This window comes from Fukomys damarensis, unplaced genomic scaffold (genome assembly GCF_012274545.1).
Source record: "Fukomys damarensis isolate Sample0158 unplaced genomic scaffold, DMR_v1.0_HiC HiC_scaffold_13, whole genome shotgun sequence".
Taxonomy (NCBI): domain Eukaryota; kingdom Metazoa; phylum Chordata; class Mammalia; order Rodentia; family Bathyergidae; genus Fukomys; species Fukomys damarensis.
Genome location: NW_022900925.1, coordinates 17,724,305 through 17,736,520, shown reverse-complemented (window position 1 = coordinate 17,736,520; position 12,216 = coordinate 17,724,305). Strand labels below are relative to the sequence as shown.

Sequence of the window (12,216 nt, the reverse complement as noted above, 5' to 3'; positions counted from 1 at the left end):
GATAAAAGGTTTGAGCCAGGCCTGTCTGTTCCACAGCCTACTATCAAAATTTCTTTTTTAAAAAAATTTTGGTACTGGGGATTGAACCCAGGTTATACTGAGCTACAACCCAAGTCCTTTTATATTTTTATTTTGAGACAGGGTTTTACTAAGTCAATAAATTGCCGAGGCTGGGCTCAAATTCTTAGTCCTCCTGCCTCTGCCTTCCCAGTGGCTGGGATTATAGGATTGAGCCATCACACCCACCCAGCTAGGATAAAAATTTCTACGGCATTGCTTTCTGCTTGGGGTGTGCATGCGTGAGAATGTGGGTTATATGTGTGTTTGAATGCAAGTGCATACACGTGTGTGCCCTGTGTGTGTGCGCATGTGTGTGCAGCAGAGGTGCATACATGTGCACAGGGCCACAAATCATTGCCATTTGCCCTTGCTCATGGATGCCGTACTCAGGAACCTTGAGCTCAGAAATGTCCTAGCTCCCAGAAGAAGAGGTGCACTTCCCACAGGAACTATTGTGCCCACTCCTTTTCACTCTGCCCACTTCTTGGACCCTTAACCTAAGCCTTCTCAGGACTGTCTGTCCTGGACAGTTCCTGGGCTCTGAGAGGGTAGGGCACTGCTCTGGCCTATACTTGAGCCAGCCCTCTTCACCCCATTGTCCCCTCCCTTCTCTGAGGCTGTGACCCAGGGGCCTCATGTAGAAGGAGCTCCCTGCTAACTGCCACGTTCTTTGCTTTCCAATTTAAAATCTAATATGGTCTCGCCACTGCAGAGCTGGGGCTGGAGATGTGATTAATGAGGCCTCTGCCACAGCATCACCTGCTGTGCTGTACACCTTCCCCTGTGGCCCTGTTTCTCCCTCCCGCATCTGCCTACTGGCCCTGGGGACCGGAGGACCCTAGCCCTGCCTGCCCACAGTTTCTGGGGCCAGGCAGGTGGCACACATGCTGGGGGCCCGGAGTAGGGGTTAGGGGAAAGGAAGAAGGCAGATCTGGAAACTAGGGGCTATAGAATTGGCCCTAGCCCCTGGAGCAGGCAGGAAGGAGTGGGAGGAGCAGCAGGGACTCCTTGCCAACGTCTCCTCCAATGTGATCTACTGGATCTCATCTTGATTATGCCTTCCCCAAATTCAGTGGCCAGAGCAGAGGTCCAGGTAGGCATGGAGGTGGATACTGACCTCCTTCCTCACTGTAGGGGTATCTGTCCATCAGCTCCTTCTGTCCATCTGCTACCCCAACCACAACTTCTGCCTGGTATGTTAGGCAGGAGGTAGAAGAACTGCCCTTGGGTCCCATGGCAGAGGTGTGGACTGAGTGGGCAGAGGGATGTGGCTGGAGCTGGGTACTCAGGTCACAACCCTCCCCCAGGGCCAGTCACTTTCACCACCACCATGTCAGCCGTGAAGATCATATTTTTCTGAATGGCAAACCCTGGAAATGTCAGCGGGGACAGGAAGGTTGCAGAGCAGGAGCTGTATTCGACCTGGACCAGCTCAGCCTAGCCCAGTGGAGAAGTTAGGGGACCAGGGGGGTATCTAGGGAAGGACAGCACTTCCCTTCATCTTCTGTCTCCTGCTCAGCTCCAGATACCCACCAAAGATAGATAGTCTCCTCTAGCCATAAAGCCCAGCAAGACAGGGCAGATATCTTTCTGGGCCCCAGCCCAGCATCTGTGGGCTGATGCCTCCTCCCGGGCCCCACCTTGATGTTCAAAAGCCAGTTCCATTCCCCGCATGTGTGTCTACTTTGGAGCTGAATAACCAGCCTGGCAGTCCCAAGATTCCATGGCCTTTGGGTCAGATGGAGAGACTTGTTTTGTATATGAGGGCCAAGTTCACCTCCCTGTCTTTGTCATCTTTGCTGTCTGGCTGTTTATGTCTGCTGCATCAAGGAAGAGATGAATTTGGCTGGGGTTGGAGGGGCCCTGGGCCCAGATCTCTAGGCTACTGTGGTCCTTAATGCTGAGATGGACTCTGGCTATTCTCTATCCTGCAGGTGACTAGGCTTTCTGTTCTTAGCTATAGAAGCTGAAAAGCCTTGGCTCCAGTATGTAGGTAGCTGTGCCACTGACAAGCTGTGTGATCTTGGGCTTGTCTTGCCCTCTCTGGTTTTTCTTGGTTCCTGACTTTTTAAGTGTCTTTGTGTGGGTAGGACAAGGTAATGGCTCTTCGATTATCAATTTCCAACCCTAGGGGCCAATGACTTCTGGTGAGTAGGGTGGAAGTGGAGGGGACTTAGTGGGTGGGAGGGATTGTGCTCTATTGTGCGTACTGGAGCTCATCTCATCTCTAGTCACTGGTCAGTTTTGCTGAGTATTGGAGTACTAGACTGTATATGTGTATATACTTATGTGAGCATATTTGTGTGCATGTGTGAATATATTTGTGCAAGTATGTACATGTGCCAGCACGACAATGCATGCATGTACATGTGTGAACATGCATACATGAGCCTGCATGTGAATATGCACACATGTGAGTGTGCAAATATGAATGTGGGTGTATATGCACCCTCCCCATCCCACAGACAAAGGACTAGGGTCAGAGAGCTGACTTGGCTTGTGGGAAGTGGCCTAGCTGGGCCTGGAAGGCAAACCTGAGGCATCCCTGTCCTGCTGAGCTCAACAGACAGACAGGACAGATGCTGGAACAAAAGGCCTCTGAGAGCAAAGATAGGCACCCTAGGGCAGCTTCTTAGGGAGGCCAGGGGTGCCTTTAGTTCAGACTCCTAGAACTGCTCTCTCTACCCTCTTCCAGCTCGTGCCAGTTTCCAAAACAACTGAGGTAGTGATAGGTATGGGACCCAGAAGCCTCAAGGATCTAGAGGGTAGTGAGCTTTACCAGTGTGTCATTTTGGCAGAGTTGAGCTGCAGCAGGTGCTCCAAACTCCTCTGGGAACTGTAGGGGCAGTACCAGTTCCTGGGTATGTGAGTTCATTTGGTATGCCTTGCTTTGGGTCCCTCTGCCTTCACCAGCTTCTGTGGGAGAGACCAGGAGCTATAGCTTTCCTTTCAAATGGCCTAGCACTAGTCACTGAAGGGCTGGGCTCTGCTCTTCAGAACTGGTGGGTGGAGGTAGGAGGCAGGAGGGATGTAACTTAACCTGTCTTGGGGCACGGGCCCTGCACCTGTGGACCAGCCCACACTCCCTTGCCCCCATGGTCCTGTGGGACTGAGGGAAGGGGCCTCATCTGCCTGGCATCCTAGAAGGTGAGGCTTCCCAGGCTTGGTCTGTTCCTCTACTTTCCTGGAAAGCCTGAATCGGGGAGGGGAGGGGTACAGAGCTGCTAAAAATAGCAACAGCAGTTCCAGCTGTTAGTCTCCTTGAGGGGTCAGTGGAGCTCAATATTGGGGGGAAAAAAGAATAGAATGGGCTGCAGGGATGAGGAAAGACCAGCCTGAGCTGGATGGAGCCTACTGTGCCTACACCTCAGCCCCAGTTCCAGCATGCAGAGAGAGGGCTCAGACACCTAGGGAGAAGTAGACAAGCCAGGCGGAGATGCATACAGACTTGGCTACCTGCTTATGTGGAGTTCTTCCCCAGAACCTTAGGAACACAGATGGACCAAGCTACGCAAGGTGGCTGGACCCTGTAGGAAAGGACTAGGGCTCATACACAAGACAGGCACTGAGTGGGCAGCGAGAGAAGGGGGACAAAGGAATCTGGGCAAGCACGTGTGTGAATGACCTCTCCTATGTTGCCTCGTGGGGGCCCACCTTCACACTTTTGCCGGGGATGCCAGGGGCTCTTTGATCCTCCATCTCTTCCAGTCATCCACAGCACAGAGCCTCACGATAGGAGGAGGACTGCCAGCTGCTGGGCCAGCTGTTTTACATCTTTACTAGATGTTTGTTTGTTTGCAGTGCTGGGTATTGAACCTAGGGCCCTACCACCGAGCTATACCCAGTTTTCCTTGCTAGATATAAATGATGTCTAAAACAATGTTCATCAGAGTAGTATGCCAGAGTGAAGGCCCTAGAAACATCCCGAACCCAACCCTTGTCCCTCTGTACTGCTGGTCTCACCTTTCTGGTCTGACCTGGTCAGGCTGAGGCTCATCCTTCACCCTTGTCTTAACAGTCCTGTCCCAGACTCCTTGGGCATCCGATCCAGCCCTCCAGTGACTACCTCTCCTGTGTCAGAGAGCTCTGGCTCTGGGAGGACACCCTTCCCTTGCAACCCCAGGCTGGACTCCTGGTCTCTTCAAGTCACTAATCCCTCTGATTTCCTCTGATTCTGATGCTTTGCTTGAAAGAAGCGGGACACAAACAGGCACCCTGAATTCCCAAGGAAACTAAGGTACAGGGAAGCAACACAATTTACTCAAGATCACTCAACCAGCAAGACCATCACTGGGGTTAAACCCTGGTATCTTGGCTCCCTTCACCAGCACTCTGCTGGTTCTGTTCTTTTGGGACTGTCTCCTCCCTGAGGCACAACTTGGCTTCCTACACTGTGTGACAGCCACCCCCCAGGCTCCCTAGGCACCTGCCGGCTGATGGGACCAGGGCCAGACACTCAGCAGGTGGCTGCTTGGGAGACAAAGGAGCTGGTGCTCAGCTGCTGGGCTGGGAGGGAGGGAGAGCAGGGAGAAGCTGTGTAGGGGGGTGGAGGAATCTGGGCTTAGATTGTGGAGGGGCAGGGTTGACTTAAAAGCAGGATGCCTTTAACAGGGATATGGAGAACAAAGTGGAAGAAAACAGCATGCAAATGAGGTGGGGGCAGTGCTCAGTGGTTCAGGCACTTTTTACTGCCCTCTACCCCCACCCCTTCTGTCCTAGTAGCCTGCCAGCCAGCTGGAGAGAGAACCCTGTGGGTAGAGGAACGGGCAGAGTAGAGCCTCTGCAGAAGGAGGTGTTCCTGCCACTGCTGGCAGGGAAAAATTGCTTCTAAACCAAAGAAAGTAAAATTGAGGCTAATTGCTTTGGATTCCTTTTATTTCATATCGGAGCATTGGGCTCCAGTGAGATCCCATTCTTGAAAAGCTGAGTGAGAAGACAAGGTGAACACACAACCAGTTAGAAGGTGTGGAACATAACATGGATGTTTATAAAGACATGGGGGAGGTGTGTGTGTGTGTGTGTGTGTGTGTGTGTGTGTGTGTGTGTGTAGCGGGTGCTGAGGGACAGACGGGTTGACGATGGGGTATCATGAGTCCTCTGGCTGAGGCTCTTAGGGACAGCATTACAGGGGTAGATACACTGCTTGGATTCAGTAGCACATTTGGTTTGGTGGCAGGAGGGAACCCTGTACCTGCTGTGTCTCTTTTTTTGGTATTGGGGATTGAATTCAGGACCTTGCACTTGCAAGGCAGGCGGTGGAACCACTGAGCTAAATCCCCTACCCTGCTTTGGTTTTTTGAGAGTTAGGGGGACACCCAGACCCAGTAGAGATGGAAAGAGTTGTGATGGAGAGCACCCATCATGGCCTGGCCTGAGGACTTCAGGTGCTTGCTGGGATTTTACAGAAATGAATGGTGAACACTCTTGCTACAGTTGAGGAACTGAGGCCCAGAGTAGATCTTAGTCAAGATTCTCCTGTCCTTCTGAAGGTCAGGGTAGTTGGATCATGTAGGTGCTGTTTGGCATCTCATCTGTATCTCACTCAATTAAAATCAAAAGGTCCTTGATCTAGTGGGAGAGGTAGTTAGAGCTAAGTTTATTAAGAATGCAGCTCCCCTCCAGACTGAGTTCCTTAGGGCTAGGGATTATTCCTGTCCATCAAAAATACCTGGTAGGTGCTGATTAGGGAGTTGTTGGATGGAGAATAGATGCGTGGGTGAAGGACGGGCAGGCCAAGTTCTTGATGGATGGTATTTGCTGTATAGAGGACAGAGAGAGCCATCTGGGCTGAGTGATCAAGAAGAAGGGAGGTGGGAGAACTGAAATAAGAAGGACCGCTGGGTGTGGTGACAAATGCCTATATCCCAGCACTCGGTAGACTGAGGCAGGAGGATTGCCATGAGTTCAAGACCAGCCAGAAGTACATAGCAAGACCCTATCTTCAATACATACATGTATACATAAAAACAAACAAACAAAAACAAGGACCTGGGATATTCCAGGTATGGAACAATGGCTGAGCAAAACTGTAGTGGCTGGACCAAACAACGCATGCACTGGGTCTAGGATTCATCTTCACTTTGTCTCCCATTGCCCCCTTTTCCATGACCACTCAGTCCCCACTTATCTCTGAACAGAGCCCCTTGTTCCTGCTGGACCTAGTCAGGACCTTCTATCCACCCCCTCCCTTCCTGCCAGATTGCCTGCCAGCAAGGCTGAAGTCTCTGCAGCCAGAGACCCGGATTGTTGTTGGAGAAGCTGCTGGTTTGTTTGCTCCTGAGCCCGCCTAGAAATCTCAACAATCAATGACCAACAACACTCTGCCTGTGGCTACAGCATTGATCCTCCCCTCCCAGGGCTGGCAGCTGGGCAGCAGGTAGGCAGGTGGAAGGAAAGCTGGGGCAGGCTTGGGCCTTCCCTCTTGGGGGCTGGGGCTCTATGGAGGCTGAGGAGAGGGGCAGCCCAAGATGTCAGGACAGTTGAGACTGGTCCTTATTCACCACGGCCCCCAAAGGATGGGATGGTCACCTAAGGTCACTGACATCTGGGCCCAACTTCAGGGAGCACATTTCACTTGACTTCTGGCCCTGTGCTTTTTTGGCCTCTACTTATTATAAAGAAGGTTTCATTCCTTTGCCACTAAGGACAGGATAAGATAAAATGTCTCTAACCTACAGCATTAAGGACTGAGAGTAGATATCAGCAGAGAAGCAACTGTCATGAATGGAAATGTGCTAGAAGAAAGTTAGGGGCTGTTTTTATCTTGAGTCTGTCTAACAACATGGGCTTGAACCTGGTCTGTGAAAGGAAGGTAATAGCTTCTTTCTCATAGATGATATGAGGGCTAAATAAGTTAATGTATGTAAAGCACTTAGTGGAGAGCCTGACACATATTGGTACCTAATAAATGTTTGCTATTACTGTTAATGTTATTGCTGTTGTTTGAATAGTGATGTTCTCTGGGATTTCCATTTGCATGTTTTGAAGCTCTGCCCTAGTTGGAATGGTAGTGGGGATGGAGATAGTGTTTTATAAAATGGACAGGTTTTTTAAAAAAAAAGAAAAAAATGGGCAGGTTTTGCAAAATGGGCAGGCACTTTGCAGTGGCCTTACTAAGTAGCACAGGGTAAGTGACCAAATGTCTCAACAACTCAGTTTTCCTACCTGTAAAGTAGGATTAACAATTTCTTATTGTATTACATGGAAAATTTATGTGAAAGGCCTAGGGCTGGGAATTTAACTTAGTGGTTCCACCACCTGCCTTGTAAGTGCAAGGACCCAAGTTTGATCCCCACTACCCCCCAAAAAAATTATGTGAAAGGCCTGACCAGTGAAACCTGGGCCCCTGAGAGTCCTCGAACATACCTCATACCTCCATACATGTTTGTGGAGTGAGTGAAGGAATGAATGGTAAATAGCTATTCCCCAGGGCTTGGTGTTTTAGGAGCTATGAAAGGCACATAGAACTGAAATGTTATGGTTCTAGAGGAATCTTAGGACTCCTCTCCTCCATTCAAAGGCCTGTCAGCTCAGAGCTTATCCCAGGTTCACAATGATTGCTCTAATCTGTGTGAGGGTGTCTGAAGCTGAGATGGATGAGGGGCTTTAGAGCCAGAAGATGTAAGGCTGTCCCTCCCTTACCTGAGTCCTTAAGCCGCCTCTTAGACAGCACAGGGCTGGGTGGGTAGGTGCTATGAGAAAGGGTCAAGAAGGCTGGACCCTGGGCTTACCTTTGCTGATGTCTACCTATGCAATTCTCACGTATTTATCAACAGGAATTCAATGTCTGCTGTGTGCTAGGCTCTGTGTCACTGGGGACACAAGCAGCGGTAGCACTAAGGGTTGACTGGGGAGAGCCCTTACCTCATGAAGAATGGCCATCCGCACACCACCCCCAATCTACTTCAGGCTGATGGCATGACAGCTTAATTTGTAGAAGGAAAAAACTAAGTAAAGGCTATAATTTACAGTTGGGATAATTGGCCAACTGTTAGGAAAGGAGAAAAAATCGTAACATACAATCTATGTAAAAATAGTGTGCTTGCTATGCAAACTCAGCTTCAAGATGAGGTTCCAGCTGCCATAGCCATACCTCTTCATACTAACCAAGCCTGACCCTAAGCTTCTCCTGATTAGGCATTCTCAACTGCCCCAAGATACATGGGGGTGCAAAACAGACTTGATGTCCTCTTCTCTGAGTTCACTTTTTTTCTTTTTCTTCGGGGGGTGGTTCTGGGGACTGAACTCAGGACCTTTCACTTACAAGGCAGGCGGCAGAACCACTGAGCTAAATCCCTGGCTCTCTCTGAGTTCAATTTTACTGCTGGGAGAAATATTAAGCAACCAGGCACTTATGACCCAACAAGATGTATACCTTGATGGGTGAAGCAAGGGACAGTGGGAGCATGAAAGAGTCCTCTGATCTAGGCTGGAGGACAGGTTTCTCTGAGAAACCACAAAGTAGATGCCCCGTAAATATATACTGAAAAATTACTGATGTGCCAGCTAAGCTGGTGTTTGAGGTAGAGTGAACCAGATTGGCCCTGGAGGGGCAACGAATGTCAGGAAAAGGAGGGGAAAGATCTCAGGAGCTGCTGAGAACTTGGCTAGTTTGGGGAATTGATGCTGAAACTCCGTTGGCCTGGCTGGATTAGTCATCTTCCTGGAGTTGTTGCTTCCTGTTCAGATTGGCCTTGGAGACCTCCTAGCATCTGTACATCAGGGCTGGCAGCATTACCTCCTTCTGATTTTTTTTTTAAAGGCTGGCTCTCCATCCATGCAAGTAGGTTAGTAACCTGGGAACCCAGAAATCTTCATGGTTTAAGGCCCAAAGTGCTCCTAGGTTTGGCAACCATGAACTTGGTATAATTTTGCATTGAAGGCTCCAGAGAGTGAAGACCCAAACAAGCCAGGGCCATGCCTGAGGCCACACAGCAGGCTGGACTCTTAACCATGTGGACTGGAAGATTCCTTTCCTAAAGTTACCCTTGCCTATAGGCCCCCTTTTCAGTGCCCTTTCTTGTTTGGGGGTTGAATAGAGCCCTGACAGCTCTGCCCAGGTGGGGGCGCAGGATTCTTGAGCTGAGCCCATCCTGGCAGATGAGCTTGATGGGGTGGGGGTGGTAGAGTGGGAAAGGCAGGGACTAGAAGGGCAGGAGGAGGCTGCAGAATCTGGGCCTGGTTGGAGAGAGGAGTGAAGGAAGCAGGCTTTCTGATATGCCTCCCCTTTCAGGCAGTCATAATGGAGGGGGGCACAGAAGCTTAGTTTCTAATTAAGCCCAGCCCAGTGTCTCCTTGTTCCCCATTAGCACCCCACAGCATCCCCAAGGCATTTTAAACTTCCACCCTGCTGAGGAGACTGGGATGGCCGCCAGGACCTGCCAAGCTTGATGTGCTTAGGCTGTGAGGGGCAAGAAGCCAAATCAGGCTTCCCCCACCTCTCCGAAGCAGTCTCTGGGTCCTTTGGTCTCCCCAGAAGCCCAGAGGGACCTTCGGTCCACCATATCAACATCTGAGGATTTGAGTGAAATCCAGACTATCTCCTTGTCTCCAGTACCACTTCCTGACCCTAAAGTGCAGTATAGGACAGAGGATCTGCTCTTTCTGCAGCAGCCCCCAGACTCAAGAATAATCTGTCAGAATCCAGCACAAATAGAAGAGGCTGTGAGAAGCAAGTAGCAATTACCATTTTAAGTTAAGGCATCCTTGGCTTGTTAACCCTTGCAGCAGCGGGGATCCTGGAAGCCAAATTCTCCCTCCCTTTCTTTCCTTCCCCCTCCATGCCTTACCTTCTGCAAGCCATCTTCTAGTACCTGGCAGAGTGAACGTTAAGACTTGAGGCCCCCCACTCCCCCTTTTCTCACTATGCTCTCAAGCGAACTCAGAGAGGTGGTAGAGCGGGTGCGAGGTCACACAGCATAGAGGCAGCCTCCAACCCAGGAGACCCAATCTCACCGGTTTCACTGCTTCCACCTTCACAGTCTCCCCAGGCCACATTCACACATGCAGAGTTTAATTAACTTTATTGATATTCAGAAATTAGGAGAATGACTAAAGGTAATTGCTCATTAAAAATCATTAAACTGACACAGCAGGCCTGGGCAGCTCAGCCTCCCCTGCACTGCCTTCTTCCCTCAACATGGCAAGATCTCCCCCAAATTGCCCATGGGTTGGGAGGATACCCCGTGGTCCCTGTGCCCCTTAGGTCTGGGGCTAATTCTTCACAGCGGGTGCAGAAGGGAATAGGGGACTGGGTCCATGAAGTGGGCCCATTCTCACCCTATATCCAAACCTGGGGCTTCTGCCTCCCAGGACTGCTGCTGCTTCTGGGCTGTGCCTGGCTGCAAGAGCCTCAGATGTGAGCGAAGCTCTGGGGGCATGGAGACTGCTAGCCTGAGGGATGCATCTCTTTGGCCACAGAGGCTCACAGCCCTAGGTCTTTGCTCCTCAAGGCTCTCCTTAACTGAAGTCTCCAGGAACTCTGAGATGGCCAAATGCACTGTCTCCCAATGGGAGGACTCAGTACCCTCAACAACCAAAATCACAGCTAGAGAGGGAGGGGCCTCTGGGCCACCCAGCCCCAGTACCCATGCCTTCACCTGCCATGCTCGGCACTGCCAGGTTTCCTCCTCCTTTCCCTTGAGGAGTGAAAGTAAAGGTTTTTCTCAATAGTCAGATCCCTGCCCCAAGATGAGCACTGAAGACCCTACTGAGTCAGAGAGGGTCACTAGCAGGGGACACAAAGACTTCCAGCCACAGAGTGGGCAAATTCATCCCCACACCCACCCCCACAAACTCAGGGGACTCCCAGCCATGTTAGCTTTCCTCCTGGAGACCTGAAGTCTCAGTCCAACCCCCAAGGAGTCCTCTGGCAGTGGCTGTAACCTCGTATGACTGGCCTCACATGGGTCCACTACTGAGTTCTCGCCCATTATTCAGACCTTCCCAAGCACACACAACCTGGGACTTGCTCCTCCAGACACACAAGGTGCCAATTACACTCACACTAAGGCACATGCACTCACACAGGAGGCCCTAGAATGCATGCCAGGGAATAGACACAGGCCCTGTGCCTCAGGGGGAGCTGTCCAGAGCAAGGATGTGGCCAGACTCCAATACAGATCCTGAATTCAGACGGATGCGCTGGACTGCTAGCAACCCTGTCTCTGGGCTTCTCCTTGCCCATTCTAGTCCCTGGGGGGTGAGGGTTTAGGGATTCTTCCTCTTCGCCTCAACATGAACTCACGGTTCCAAGTTACCCGTGTCGCTGGGCAACACTTAAGTAGAGCTAAAAGCTCAGAGCGGCTTCCACCCCCTTGGGGCGATAGAGCCAAAAAATCTGCCCTGCAGGGGCCCAGCGATGCCCTGACCTAGACTTGGAGTGGAAAGATCCAGTGCCGAGGTTAGAAATTCCCCCGCTTCCCTCCTCCACAGCAGGCGCTACAAACCATGTGGCGGGGGACCGCGGTTCGCAACTCCGAGCCCGGTTTCTACCCCACTAGCCAGTAGAAACGGGAGAAAGACCTGAGCAATCCGCTTCGAAAAACAGCTTGTTTGAACCGGGACAGCAGGTCCAGACAACACTCCGAAATGTTCCTTCTCCGGGGCACAGAACCCTCATCCTTTCCCCAAACTCCCCTTCTGCCTACTCCAAGACCACGCTTCCCCTGACCCGAAACCAATGAAGTTGAGGATGTCACTCCCCGCGGGGGCTGGGGCCACAGGGTTGGGAATCAGTCCTCTCGCAGGAGGTCTGCCTGCCGTCTTGGTGTGGAAAGGTTAGGAAGACCCGGGGGGGTGGGGAGATAGAGCTCTGGGCGTGTTCGTGTGTGTGTGTGTGTGTGTGTGTGTGTGTGTGCGCGCGCGCGCGCGTGTGTGTGTGTGTGTGTGTGTGTGTGTGTAGGACTTCGGGGAGGACAGACTATCCCGGGACGTCTTTTTCTGCAGCCCAGGGCAGAGAGGGGAGCCACATACTTGGCCCCGGGGTCTTCAAGTGTCTCCCCATATTGTGCTCTAGGTTCTGATTCTGGCATGCCAGTTACTAAGGCGGAGGGAGGCGAGCGACGTCCTAACCCCAGGTCCGGCCGACATTCGGCCGGGTTCCTCCGCAGTAAGGATGAGAAAGGCCCCGGAACCGGCGGCGAAGGCCTGGGAAGT

At 51.4% G+C, this 12,216-nt stretch overlaps 1 protein-coding gene across 1 annotated transcript in view; it reads right to left on the bottom strand.

The window, feature by feature from the left end:
* The window catches only part of Sez6 (seizure related 6 homolog), a 50,173-nt gene that overhangs the window by 32,532 nt on the left and 5,425 nt on the right, over nt 1-12,216 (bottom strand). The window lies entirely within an intron of this gene.